This window comes from Lutra lutra, chromosome X, assembly GCF_902655055.1.
Source record: "Lutra lutra chromosome X, mLutLut1.2, whole genome shotgun sequence".
NCBI lineage: Eukaryota > Metazoa > Chordata > Mammalia > Carnivora > Mustelidae > Lutra > Lutra lutra.
In genome coordinates, this window is record NC_062296.1 from 15494221 (window position 1) to 15507818 (window position 13598).

At 45.5% G+C, this 13598-nt stretch overlaps 1 protein-coding gene across 1 annotated transcript in view; it reads right to left on the reverse strand.

The window, feature by feature from the left end:
• The window catches only part of VGLL1 (vestigial like family member 1), a 30116-nt gene extending 23565 nt beyond the window's left edge, over window positions 1-6551 (reverse strand). Inside the window, exon 1 of the mRNA XM_047716058.1 lies at window positions 6475-6551. The gene's annotated coding sequence lies outside the window, so the exon portion shown is untranslated. The remainder of the gene's footprint in view (window positions 1-6474) is intronic.
• Between the last annotated feature and the right edge of the window lie 7047 nt (window positions 6552-13598).

Sequence of the window (13598 nt, forward strand, 5' to 3'; positions counted from 1 at the left end):
TGAGCCACCCAGGCGCCCCTCTGCTGAGACTTCTGACTTTTGCTCGAGGTGAAAAGGAAACCCACTGGAGGGTCTGGAGAAACCCATCAACAAATCCCAGAAGTGCTACCTTCAAAATGCACCCGAGCCTGTGCTTTCTCACCACCTCCCCCAGGCTCACCCTAGTCTGGGCGCCTAACAGGGCTCCCTGCTTCAGTCCATTCACCTCAAGACAGCGTCGGGGATCATTTTAGAAGACGCAGAGAATCCAGTCATTCCTAACGACTTCTCTTCCCACGTCTGGGCTACAAGGCCCCAAGGGAATGACCTGGCCCCCACTCCATCCGGACTGCACCAGCCTCCCCTTCACTCCTCCACTCCAGCCCCACAGGGCTCCTGGCCATTCCTTGAATAGGGTCAACAACCTCCAGTCTTCCCCCTCCTATTTCCTCTCCCTGGGATGCCCATCCCCCAAACGCCCTCTTGTTGCATTTACATCTCCGCTTAGCCTGCCCGTCCCAGAAGCCTTCTCTAACTGTCCCACCCGTCAGCAGACTCCCGTAGTCCCTGCCCTATTACCCCACTTCCCGGTTCTTCGCAGCACTTTTCACTGCTTGACGTCATCTTGTGTATTTATTTCTTCCAGTGTGTCTCCCCTTCTAAAATAATGCCTGGTATACAGAAGAGGGCTCAGTAAACATTTGTTGAATGAAAGAATGAATGAGTGGCCAGGGAGAGAAATTATTCAATCACACAAATAAACGTACACCGGCAAGGCTACTAAGTCAGTGTCTGGTACTAGAAGAGACTCTGATAAGAAGCCCTGACTTCATCAGGGAAGACTGTCTTCCCTGTGGGAATAATGCTGGGCCTGAGACCTGAGAGGCTGAGAAAGGGTTAACCACACAAAGAGGGGAAATAGCTAGTGCAAAGGCCCTGTGGTGGGAGGGGTCTGGCAAATAGAGTGCTGGGGGAAAGGAAGCGGTGCTGGCGTTGGAGACAGCAGAGGGAGCACTACGTGAGAAATGAGCTAGAAAGTGAGCAGGGGCCAGAGCCAGCCAGGCTTTGCAGGCCATATCGAGGAATTTTGTCTTTCTCCTAGGAATAAAAAGAACCCACTAAAGGGCTTGCTGGAGGTCTGCGTGGAGGGGCGTGGGAAAGGGAAGGGGGAGGCAAGTGACCTAAGCAGATGTGTGCTGAAGTCATCAGTCTGGTCGTGGTATAGAGAAAGGATTGGGGAATCAAGGGCACAGCCTCATGCACCGTAGTCTAGGGGAGAGCGGAAGGGAGCAGCATTAGGCGTTGGGGAAGGAAGGGGGTGGATGTAGAGAGAAGTAGATGGATTCATATCATAAGCTAGACAGTTTCAGTGCTGAATCGGATCTAGGGTATGAGGGGTACCAAGGTTAGTGCTGGTTTGAGGGTTGCATAACTTGATCGATTAGTGCGTCTTTCACCGAGCTATGAAACACTGTGCAAGAGTTCTTTCCTCAGGAGAGAGTGTTGATTTTGAGGCATCCTTGAGCCATCTAAGAAGACATGACAGTAGTCAGTGAGCGGAGAGAGAGGTCTGAGTTGGAGATCTAAATTCGGGGGCTGACAGTATATAGATGGCTATTGAAGCCTTGGGCTCTAACTCACCCGGGGAGTACAGAGAGTGAGACATAAAGAACTAAGCTACTTTTAAAAATGAAGATAAAGAGAAACAAGACCAAGCCTTGTGTGACCACAACATTGACTGGCCAGGTAGACTGGACGAGCCAGCAAACACTACTGAGAAGGAATGGCCAAGGAGGTGGCATAAAAGAGGGGAGGGCGTTAGCGTCCCCAAACCCAAAGAACAAGTTGCACAAGGGCAGAGCTGGTCACCTGCGTCCTTTGCTGCTGAGAATTGGGAGAACCTGGTGCCTGAAAATGTTCTGTTGGACTGAGTGGCATGGGGGTCACACATGATCTTAATGAGGGACGTGTGCTGGAGCGATGAGGCTGGAAGCAGATGCAAGTGGGGTGGTGGGGGGGGAGAGGAAAGCACAATGGGGAGGGTATTTTGCAGCACTTTGGAGGCAAAAAGGAGTAGAAAGATGGAGCAGAGTTTGGGGGTGGAGGAAGGAGCCCAATAGGTTTGTTGTTCCTTTTCCTTCTCTTAAAACATTTTTTTGAAGTAATCTCTGCACCCCCTGTGGGGCTCAAACTTACAACCCGGAGATCAAGAGATGAAGAGTTGCATGCTCCCGCCCACTGAGCCAGCCGGGTGCCCCTGTTGTTCCTTTTTCTTAAAGGGATAGATTCTGATATGTTTAAAGGAACTAGTTAAACGCAAGAGGTTGAATATGCTACAAATAAGGTATTACTAATAACAGAAAACACCCAAGAAAGCAGGAGAGGTTGGGGGTGACAGTCCTGGGGAAAGGATTGGCTTTAGATAGAAGGAGGGACTGTTCTGTTGTAAGGGGAGGAAAGGGCACAAGATGGGCACGGACATATGGAGTTTATCACCTTGGCACTTCTGGTAGATACTTATTTACTTATTTTTAGTGGTAGGGACATTGGACTGGGAAGCAAGGATCTGTCCCTTGAAATAGATCTGCAACCTTGGGGAAGGTATTTCTCATTTCTTTGCTCCTTTAAAGAGAGAGTACTCTGTTAGATGGTCTCCAAAGTTTTCTACAGCTATGCTAGTCTAAGTAAACCAAGAATGTGAAACTCAAAATGGTAGAAAATTCACCATCTGGAGTGCTTATTTTTGCGTTTTTCAAAGGCAAGTGCTCAGTTCCAGTTCAAGGTGATGGAGAGAGTTCATGTATTTCATCTCATCTTCCTTCCAAAATGCCACTAAAATGCCAGAAGAAGTATAAAAGGAACAAATTCAGAGCAGTACCGGGAGACCAGAAAAGGTGTCACTAGTAGACCAGAGAAATGTAATGGCTGATAGTTATTCAGCGTTTCCAATGGGCCCCCCACAGCACTCAGCAATTTACATGTATTAAGTCATTTAAATAAGTCTACAAAATAGATAGTATTATTATCCAAATTGAAAGATGAGTAAACAGAGGGGGTGGGCGAAAAGGGGAAGGGGATTAAAAGATACAAACTTCCAGTAATAAAATAAGTAAGTCGCCCAGGCAATATAGTTAATAATATTGTAACGACACTGTGTGGCGACAGACCGTAGCTAGATTTATCACAGTGATCACAGCATAAGGTATATAAATGTTGCGTCACTATGTCGTACACCTGAAACTAATATATTTTTATGTCAATTACACTTCGACCAAAAAAAAAAAAAAAAAAGAAAAGAAAGAAAAAAAAATGTTTGCTGATGCCAGGGTTAGCCCAATGAGGCAATATCAACAAAATAAAATTTAACACCGTAAAAACAATTAGTAAACAGAGCCACGGAGAGGATGAGTGTTGTTGTCCAAGCCAAGCAGTGTAACTCTAGGGCTGCGTGCTAAAGCGCTGTTAACATGACCTTTCGAAAACAATAAGAAATTTCCGGAAATCCTAATGCAGGACCCACACCCTGCTAGTGCAAGAATAAGAGAAGGATATGGGAGAAATGATTATGAATCTTCCAAATAGAGCCCCAGAAAAAGCTCTGAGTTAGTAGGGGCTAGAGTGAGTCATGGAGCAGAAAAGCAGAGACGTTAGTTAAAGGTCTGCCAAGGCAAATGGGCCTTTCTCCAACTCGGTGCACAGTGTCTTGCTGTAGTTTTCACCCCTGGCTACCGCCAGTGAGAACAGCTTTCTAAATAAAGCACTTCTTGTGCTCAGAGAGGGGACCCAGCATGGACTCTGTGATTGGAGAGAGGAGGGAGTGCCCAGGTAACTGGGGGGCGGGCCGGAAGAATGTCGAGACAAAAGGCATCTTGGCAGAACGGTGAAATCCCCTGAAGCTCTTATGTGTCTGGTAAGACCCTGCAACCTGTTCCCTACCCGTGCTTCATAAATGGGAAGCCTCCTGTGGGCACGACCCCAACCACTGTCCTGCGTAGCTCTGCCCCATTCCGGAGAGAAAAACTGCCAGGTGAACAGTGACCTTCACAACTGCAGAGGACCCCGAACCAACCAACAGCGTGGCAGAGAAAAACTAAGACAAAGGAGCAAAACCATTGAATTTTCAGGGAAAAGTTACTGTGGAAAGCATTTTAAAAATTCAAATCAGTGTCTTCAGAGAGGTCCAAGAGAATATTGCATTCATAGAACAAAGTCAGTCGGCTATGAAAAAGAAGTAACCAAGAGAGTGAGACAGAGTTCTTAAAATTGGTGACATAATCGCTGAAATACGATTAGCAATGGACATAACCAGCAGTCTGTTTTAGTAACTTGGAAGCCCAAGTCCTGGAGATCCGTGAAACAATCGGTACTATAAAGTACACGGGGGCGGGGGGGGGGTGCGCCTTCGTGGCGCAGTGGGTTAAACCTCTGCCTTCGGCTCAGGTCATGGTCTCAGGGAGCCTGCTTCCCCCTCTCTGCCTGCCTCTCTGCCTACTTGTGATCGCTCTCTCTGTCAAATAAATAAATAATTTTTTTTAAAAAAGTACACAGGGGAAAGGTTCTTTATTTTTTATTTATTTATATTTCTTTTTTAGAGAGCGAGGGAGCAGGGTAGAAGGGGCAGAGGGAGAGGGAGAGAGAGAATCTCAACCAGGCTCCACGCCCAGCACAGACCCCAACTCCAGGCTTGATCTCACAACCCTGAGATCACGACCCGAGCTGAAACCAAGAGAGTCGGATGCTTAACCAACTAAGCCACCCAGGCACCCTGAAAATTTCATATTTTTAAGATTTCAAATCAGTAGAGAACAGATTGATTCATCAATTGATGGCATTGAGACAATTGCCAATTCACTTGGAAATGAACCAAGTTAGAGGCTTATCCTAAACCTCCATTATCCCCTTTCTCTTCTGCTTCTACTTCTCCATCTCTACTCTTTCCATCATCGTTCAAATATGCCCACATATCTCTCCATTCCTCTGTTCCCCTTCAGCAATACTTCCTGAACTTGTCCATGGCCGGTCACTATCTCTGCTTCCCCCCCTTTCTTTTCACTCCTAAAACCTCTTTTTAAGGGAGACTGAACGTATTTGCACACTGTTGCTCTGCGTGGTGGTGTGAGTGCTACGCCCACTGGAGGGCAATTTGGCAGTATCAGTCAAAATGTAAAATACACTAGATTTATGATGCAGGAAAGCTACTTTATGCAGCCTATTTTAAGGAAATACTTAAAAAATGCAAAAATAAACTTGCATTTAACAAAGACAGATTTTTAATTTTAATGTTTCATTTTTTTTAAACGAGGCTCCCTATCTAATATGAGGTTTGAACTCACGACCGTGAGATGGAGTCGCATGCTCTACTGACTGAGCCAGCCAGACATCCCAAAGACAGATTTCAGATTTATAACAAGACAATCCCAAGGCAACTGCAAGCTTTCTCCGTGATGAACACCGTTCATCTGCACGAACCTCCAGAGAGACTGATAACACTGTTGGTCTTTGCTTAATTTAAAAACAAGACAAAAAAAAATAAAAATAAAAACCAGACAAAAAAAAAAAAAAAACCAAAACAAACAAACAAAAACAAGACAAAATTAGAGGCGTCTGGGTGGTTCAGTCAGTTAAGCATCTCCCTTTTGGGCTCAGGTTGTGATCCCAGTGTCCTAGGATCCAGCAGGAGCCTGCTTCTCCCTCTCCCTGCCACTCCCCCTGCTTGTGCTCTCTCTCTCTCTCTCTGTCAAATAAATAAATAGAATCCTTAAAAAAAAAACACAGGACAAAATTAAACCAAACTAAAGAATGTCCATCGATAGGGAGGTACAGCAAAACTCTCTTCATCTGATGGGCAGGGCCTATGGCTATTAAGGAAAGGTTTTCTGGAGGAGGTGAAGTGGATATTTATCTAAAGTATTTATTAAAATTTTATTAAATTTTATGGTAAGAAATGAAACATGCTCATCATGTTCCTCCCCTTTTCCCCTTTTATAAACGAGTTAGGGAGCACCTGGCTGGCTCAGTGGGAAAAGCATGAGGCTCTTGATTCCAGGATCGTTAAGTTCAAGCCCCGTGTTGGGTGCAGAGATTACTTAAAAAAAATATATTCTTTGGGGCTCCTGGGTGGTTCAGTCCATTAAGTGTTTGGCTTAGGTATGATCCCAGGGTCCTGGGATCGAGTCCGACATTGGGCTCGCTTTTCAGTGGGGAGTCTGCTTATCCCTCTCCCTCGGTCCCTGAGTCTTGTTTGCTCTCTCTCTGTCTCTAGTGCTCTCTCTCAAATAAATAAAATCTTTAAACATAAAGTAATAATAAAATAAAAATAATTTTAAAATAAAGCAAAAAAAAAAAAACACTTAAAAAGAAGTGTTACAAATGAATTAGGATTCCCATAATCTAAATTCACAATTCAGAAATAACCAAATCTTCACTCACCATATTTACTTACTACAACTAACACATCCATTAAGATTGCGAAAAAAAAAAAAAAGATTACTTTACCTGAAATCAGTATTTCCTTGGAATGGTGGCCAGCACCATGGATGCGTTCATTACGTTTATGTTAATAGTCAGTGTCAGTTGCCACATGACCAACTTAGTTTTAGCTGCCAAGGCCACGAAAGAAACGAAAGAAACGCCCTTCAACTCCTCCTGGGTTTGGCATGCCCCAAACTTATACATTGTTGCAGTTCACATACCTCTCCAGTGAAGCTTTTCCTGACCTCCTCCCCAGAGAAGGGATCTGCGCTTCTTTAGGTCGCACTGGTCTCAGCTCAGACTCCTAGCAAGACCAGCAGCAGGAGTGGCACCTGGGAGCTTGTCAGAAATGCGGAATCTCAGACTCTGCCCCAGACCAACTGAATCACAGTCTCTGGGGAGTGAGTCCAGTGTTCCCTAGTCCTTTGGGTTTTACATGCTAATGCTTAAGAAGCACCGACCTGAGAGCACTTCACCAGAGCCTCGACAGTCTCTGCCCACAAATGAGGTCATGTTGACATTAGTGCGCAAAGGATCTGAGCTCCCTCAATCACCTCTATTTGCAGGACTCCCAGGTCCTTTCCCGGTCTGCTTCTTCCCTTCCCCCCCACCCCCCCAGTATCTCTGGGAGTCCTGAGGGTGTGCTCCTCCATGCACCAGAAGCGATGGGAAGCTGCTGCTCGCCTCTGAGGGCCAGATCTCCACGGCTATTCAGTGTGCGACTTTTAAGCAGACAGTTCTGCACAATCCACTTAAAAGCTAGTCCCGTCCCCAAAGTGAGCGAAAGTACAAAATGTGTTTTGACCTGGTAGGGTGAGATGACAGAACCGCTGGACATGAGGCTCTATGTGATGTTGGCCACTGGACAGCCCGCATCGATCCACGGAAGTGGCCAGCCAAAGGCTGCTTGATTGCATCCCTCCCACTGAAATAGCCTACCCTAGGGCTTCAGCTCCGCGATTATTCTCTCTTCTCCCGCACCTCCCTTCCTCCCTTCTGCAGCATCCCAGCAGCATACAATGTGATTTAATATAACCCACTTAAAAAAAAGATTTCCTGTGCTGCTCTGGCAAGTAAAAAGCTTGGAGCCACCACTCTGTCCTAACAGCGAGCAGAGAGCTGAACCAACTGAAAAATTAACAACTCTTCTTAGAGATTCACTAGAGAAGGGAGGTCACAGAGCACACCGCTGCTCTGAAAACTAGAGAGACGGGCAGACAAACACAGAGAGTCCCAACTTACTGGAGCAGAAAGCTCCGAGGGAAGCAGCGCCGGGCAGGAAACCCTGCCGTGTAATTGACACATGGCTGGAGGCTGGACCTGAGGGAGACCAAAAACTCCAGGGGAACCCAGTCATCAGTGGAACCCCACAATTCTGTGAGGTGTAGCTCTTGGAGATTGATCAGGTTCTCACACTGCATATCTAAGAAAAATCCCACCTCCTGCCTCTGGCAGGGGGAGGGGGAGACTAACCACTTTGAACACATCAGAGCATCCTGGGTTCTTTGTTTGCTTTCTGTTTTTTCTTAACAAGGTCTGCCCTCCAGAGAAGCAAGTTATTAGGGTTTTCATCGGAGCCTAACTGACCTGGGGGAAGGGAAAGTTGACTCTTGAACAAAGTGGGTTGGAACCACACAGGTCCACTTACACATGGATTTTTTTTTTTTTTCACTAAATACTACATTACTGGAACTGTGTTTTCACTTCCTTATGACTTTCTTTTTTTTTCTTATGATTTACTTAGCAACATTTCCCCCTCTCTAACTGTGCTTTATTGTAAGAATACAGTTTATAATACACATTTTATAATTTTAATATTTTAACATTTTAATACACAGTTTATAATACACCATACAAAATGTGTGTTAATCGACTTCATTTTGTTGGTAAGGCTTTCAGTCAACAGGAGGTACTATTAGTTAAGTTTTGGGGGAATGAGGGGTGCATGGCCAGCTCAGTCAGTGGAGCATGCGACTCTTGATCTTGGGGCTGTGGGTTTGAGCTCCACGTTGGGTGTGGAGATGACTTAAAAAGAATGTGATATCTTTTTAAAAAGAAAAGGCAAGAAGGAATTACGAAACATATTATAAGGCACAAAACAGTTGGAAGAGACAGGGCAAACAGACCCAGAGTCAGATATGGAAGGAATGTTGCAAGGTTGAAGACTCCTCACCAGGCGCCTGGCTTTAAATATCATCTCTATGCTGAAGTCACCAAATTGAAATCTCCAGCTCTGACTTCAACCAGGAGCTTTAAAGGCATATCAGATTGCCTGTTGGCATCTCCTACCGATGTCATATAGACATCTCAAACCATGTGGCTGGGACGGAAGCCCTCGGTCCTCCCCTCCTCGAACCCATCCCTTTCCCAGTCTTCCCTCCCACAGCCAGGAGCACCAGTAGTCACTCACTTGGCCAGGACAAAATCCTAGAAAGTCATCTTGATTCTTCTCTTGCTCTCAATCCCCACATCCCCTCCATCAGCGAGTGCAGTCACCTCTACCTCCAAACTATATGCAGAATGAACGCAATAGTTTCTCCCCATCTCTACTGCTAGCTATCTCGTCTGAACCACCGTCACTAGTTACCCGGACTCCTGTCCTCTCCTCCATTGTTCTCCCTCTTTCCATGCACAGTGATTTTATTTTATTTTATTTATTTATTTATTTAAGTAATGTCTACACCCATTGTGGGGCTTGAACTCATGAGCCCAAGATCCAGAGATGCACGCCCTACCAACTGAGCCGGCCAGGTACCCTACAATGATCTTTCTGAAGTATAAACCAGATCACATTGCTTGTCTGCCTAAAAGCACAAAAGCCTTTCTCTTGTACAGTCTGTTGGCTATGGTGTGTGTTTCTTTGGTGGGAATTACAGAATAAGCAAATAAGCGATAGGGGACTGATGTTGTAACACGGAAACTGTGTTGGTTCACATGCTGGTTTTCTAGCGTGGCAACATTCGAGGCAATCTGTGGCAAATTTCCTCACCATTTTTATTTATTTATTTATTTGACAGACAGAGATCACAAGTAGGCAGAGAGGCAGGCAGAGAGAGGGGAAGGGAAGCAGGCTCCCTGCTGAGCAGAGAGCCCGATGCGGGGCTTGATCCCAGGACCCTGGGACCATGACCTGAGCCGAAGACAGAGGCTTAACCCACTGAGCTACCCAGGCGCCCCAAATTTCCTCACCATTAAAAAGAAGGCCTTCTTTTTAATGGTGGAAAAAAAAGAAGGCAATAGAGGAAGACCCCCAAGCAGAAAGCAGGAAATCTACAGAGACCTTCCTTTAGCACTAGTGTGGCTGGCTAGCTTACTGGTTTCAATAATAGCTATGGTCCCTTCCATGGGAAGCTAGCTCTCGATGCTGTAAAGGGTATAAAGGTAGAGATGTAAAGGGTATAAAGGCATATCTCCCATGTTAAAGTGATGAAAAACAACAAAGCCTATGTCCTGGGTTGTTTATTTAATTTCAATCAAAATGGTCTCTATTAGGAGGGAAAGTCCTCCAGGATTCCACCGTGGAAGAGGAAGCTGACCCAAGGTTGAAGGCTGCCAGGGATTAACTGGCTGGGATACAGAGCACAAGGACCATCAGAGGTAAAATACCTCTATCAGAGATACTATTATTATCGGAAGTGGCCTTGCTCTTCTTAATGCTTTGGTTACCCCGTTCTATGGTTTGTTTGTTTTTTTTTTAAGATTTTATCTATTTATTTGACAGAGATCACAAGTAGGCAGAGAGGCAGCCAGAGAGAGAGGAGGAAGCAGGCTCTCCGCTGTGCAGAGAGCCCAATGTGGGGCTTGATCCCAGGACCCTGGGATCATGACCTGAGTTGAAGGCAGAGGCTTTAACCCACTGAGCCACCCAGGCACCCCCTGTTCTATGGGTTTTGAAGTGGTTTGCCTTAACCCTACGTTTTCCCTAAACCCTATTATTTTTAGCAAACGTTTGAGCAGCATGCCAACTTTTTCAGAATCATCATTATAAGAGAAACACCTGTACTTACAAAACCCAAGCTTCTTAACGCCCTCATTCTGCACACTATCGCTACCTCCAGAATGTGTCCTGAACCCTGTAATTTCTCACCACTTCTGCAGCTATGACCCTAGTCCAAACGGCCATCTCCACTTGCCTGGACTACCAAAACAGCCTCCTGTCTACTCTTTCTTCCAGTTCATTCTCTACACAGAAGGTAAAAAGACCTCATTGAAACAGAAATCCACTCTGTTTACAAATCAGCTCCTGGGGCGCCTGGGTGGCTCAGCCGGTTAAACATCTGACTGTTGATTTCAGCTTGGGTCTTGTTCACAGCATGGTGAGATGGAACCCAGCATCAGGCTCCATGCCCACCCAGAATGGAGCCTGATTAAGGTTCTCTCCCTTCTTCTCCCTCTGTCCCTTCCCCTTGAATGAATGAATGAATGAATGAACGAACGAATGAATGAGCAAATGAATGAATATATAAAAATTCACTCTGTAATGGCATCCCATGCCATTCCCAACAAACCCAGGCTCTTTCCACGGCTCTCAAGCCATGCCTCAGAGTCTTTTTGTTTGTTATTCTCTCTGTCCAGAACCAACTTCCCCAGCTCTTCACCTGGCAGCTTGTTTTTCATCATTTAAGTGCATTTTTCTCTCGCATTTAAATGTCATCACCCTAGCAATCATCCCTTCTTAGCACTCTGAGGAATGTTCTCTCTACAAAATCATCAGTAGCAAATTACCCTGATTTGATTTGTTTCCAGTACTATCTGAATATACCTTTTAAAAAAAAAGATTTTTTAACACATTTGAGAGAGAGAGAGCATGAGCAGGGGGAGGGGCAGAGGGAGACGGAGAAGCAGGCTCCCCACCGAGCAGGGAGCTGGATGCTGGGCTCCATCCCAGGACCCTGGGATCATGACCTGAGCCAATGTCAAACCCTTAACCAACTGAGGCACCCAGGCGCCCTCTGAATTTACCTTTTAAAAATACATGGGTAAGGGGCGCCTGGGTGGCTCAGTGGGTTAAAGCCTCTGCCTTCAGCTTGGGTCATGATCCCAGGGTCCTGGGATCGATCTCCGCATCAGGCTCTCTGCTCGGCAGGGAGCCTGCTACCCCATCTCTCTCTGCCTGTCTCTCTGCCTACTTGTGATCTGTCAAATAAATAAATAAAAATCTTAAAAAAAAAATACAAGGGTAGGGGCGCCTGGGTGGCTCCATGGGTTAAGCCTCTGCCTTTGGCTCAGGTCATGATCCCAGGGTCCTGGGATTGAGTCCCACACAGGGCTCTCTGCTCAGCAGGGAGCCTGCTTCCTCCTCTCTCTCTGCCTGTCTCTCTGCCTACTTGTGATCTCTGTCAAATAAATAAATTAAAAAAAATAAAATTAAAAAAATAATAAAAATCACCTGTTCTTTTAAAAAAAATACATGAGTATTTTCTATTTCTCTCCCAATTCCCTCTTGTTAAGCCCTGTATTCCCAGACCTAAAACAATGTCTGGCCCATAGTTTGGATTCACTGCATGAATGAGCAGATGAACTAATACTTCAGAAAGGTTTTTTTTTTTAAGATTTTATTTATTTATTTGGCAGACAGAGATCACAAGTAGACAGAGAGGCAGGCACAGGGAGAGGAGGAAGCAGGCTCTTTACTGAGCAGAGAGCCCGATGCGGGGCTCTATTCCAGGACCCTGAGATCATAACCTGAGCAGAAGGCTGAGGCTTAACCCACTGAGCCACCCAGGCACCCCTGTTTTTATTTTTTTTCCTTTAAGATTTTTTTTTTTTCAAGTCATCTCTACATCCAGTGTGGAGCTGGAATTCAGTCCCATTATCTCTGTCATCATTCTGAGTGATTTCAACATCTAAGTGAAACTGGAGATGAAGTTCACTGCTTTGGTATTAAGACAGTGAATTTGTGGGGCACCTATTTTATTTTATTTTTAAAGATTTTATTTATTTATTTGACAGTCAGAGATCAAAAGCAGGAAGAGAGGCAGGCAGAGAAAGAAGAGGAAGCAGGCTCCCTGCTGAGCAAACAGCCTGATGTGGGGCTTGATCCCAGGACCCTGAGATCATGACTTGAGCCAAAGGCAGAGGCTTTAACCCACTGAGCCACCCACGTGCCCAGTCATTTTATTTTTTCCTTAAAGATTCCATCTATTCATTTGAGAGAGAACACAAGCAGGGGAGACCGGAAGAGGGAGAAGCGGGTTCCCTGCTGAGCAGGGAGCCCCACACAGGGCTCCATCCGAGGACCCTGGGATCATGACCTGAGCTGAAGGCAGTGGCTCAACTGACGGAGCCACCCAGGTGTCCCTGAATCAAGTCGTTTTAGGAATCAAATCAAGGTATTTTCCAAAGTAAATTGTACATAATTCATTTAAGAAAGACATTTTATATCCGGTAAGATTTTAGGAAATGTGGATTCCATAAGCTCCTCTCTGAGAGGTCCTAGTGATTGTTAGAAAGCTTCACATGTCTTACCAAGACCTTTTGCTATAATTCAAACCCAGTTTCCCATGAAGATAACTAAGAAGAATATAATAAAACTGTACTAATATAATCTTTATGTCCCCCAATAGTGATTAACTCTACCAGTAAGCCTTGTATTTTCCAAATCTTATCTCATTGGTTTAATATTATAGATAATTGTTATTACTCCCCTTGCCTCGCCCTACTTAAACTTCTGCACATTTCTCGAAAAATGTGGGGCTCCTCATGGAATACAACACAGACAGGATGATTATTCCCAAATCTGGAAAGGTATTTGTTGTCTGTTACATGCCAGTCACTGCTGTAGGCACTGGAGAGACAGCAGAGGCCGGGAGAAAGCCTGGCTGTCATGGAGCTTGCATACTCCTAGGGTGAGGGGAGGAGGGGACAAATAAACATATAAGCCAGATAGTGTTAGAGTGTATAATTGCTCTGAAGAGGCTTCCACCGTGGAGACAGGGAGAGGGAGCTGGGTGGAGAGGAGGGGCGGGGTGCCATAGATAGGATGGTCAGGATTTCTAAGTAGGTGAGACTTAAAGCGGTCTGAAGGATGACAAAGACGCAGCTTGGCTGGGGCAAAGGCATCCCAGGCTGAGGCACGTGCAAAGGTCCTGAGATCAGGATGAGAAACAGCTAATCATGCCACTGAAGAGTGGGGTGCTAGGGAGAAT